We start from the raw sequence: 1,340 nt of genomic DNA, 5'->3' as shown, positions 1-1,340 counted from the left end.
GAAAACGAGTACTCTTAGCTCTATGGCTATGATCGGAATACATAGTATCACATTGCTGTTAATATGTATGCAATATGAACACTGTGCCAGTTTTCTGTATTTATATCCGAATAAAGTAGTGCAATATAGTTTCTAACCCACCGCTCTCAACTTGACCTTCCATCTTCAGTGTGACATATAAACTGGAAGTAATTACAGGCAAGCTTTATAACATGACTCACTGGTTCTCATTCACTAATAATTGCATAGATCATTCACAATTATGCAAGGAACTTCTCACAACATGTGCATATGCACATTAATTTATTCTTAACCTTGTTCTAACGTAATCTAAATAAGTGACTGCATATCCATTATATGTTAAAATAGTTTTTGCCAAACATACAACATGCAAGAAACATTACTGCAAAAATGATTACACTAAATATTTGCTTATTTAAATCCAGATGGCGATTTTTGTTCATGAAAATGTTAGTATTCAGATTTTACACAAATTCAAATCCTTACTGCATGTAGTCTACTATTTGAATTGCTTTGATAGCAGTTCAAACATTTTTACAATAATGCAAAAAAAGAAGAAGAAGAAAAAAAAAAATCCAAATAAGTAGCAAAAAATTGTCATCTATGTGCAGTAATTGCATAATGCCTACTCTTCCAAAAAACCAAAGTCATTTATTCTGCTTATACTACAGTTACCACACCTCAAGACATCGATCAGATTATATATTTCAATGCATTTGTCCAGTTTTTGTCCTTAAATTGCTAGTGTGAGTAGGATTAATTTCTTATCTAATCCAATGCATCTGTTGCTAATTTCAAAATGTCATTTTAGACCTAGTAACGATGCTTGAGCCATTGATAGCAGACTAATGCAGTTAATAATGAAGTTTAGACAGACAGACAGGCAGACAGAAGGAGAGAGAGCACTGCAAATAAAGGCTTGTCTTACTTAGCGTTTTTGTCTTGTTGCTAGTCAAAATATCTAAAAATGAAGATGCAATTATTAGATAAACAAAATGACGTAAGACATTTAGTCTTGTTTTCAGGGGGAAATAAACTAAAAAAAAAGTATTTTTGGTAACACTTTATTTCGATGGTCCATCTGTTGACACTCTACTAGTTATCAGTATTCATTTAGTTGCATGTCAACAGTGCATCAGTTGACATTCAACAACATTGTTTCAACAGACAAGCAACATACATTCAACTAACTGCCTGTAGACTATAAAGTGCATGTTAGTTTCCAATTTATAGATTTTACAGAAAGTGCATGTTGACATTCAGTATGTCTTTTGCAACATGTTATTAACTAATAGTCAGCTAACTTTCTGTAGATTGTG

The sequence above is a fragment of the Garra rufa genome, chromosome 12, assembly GCF_049309525.1.
Source record: "Garra rufa chromosome 12, GarRuf1.0, whole genome shotgun sequence".
Taxonomy (NCBI): Eukaryota; Metazoa; Chordata; class Actinopteri; order Cypriniformes; family Cyprinidae; genus Garra; species Garra rufa.
The sequence above is the reverse complement of the archived record's forward strand: the minus strand, read 5'-3'. Positions refer to the sequence as shown.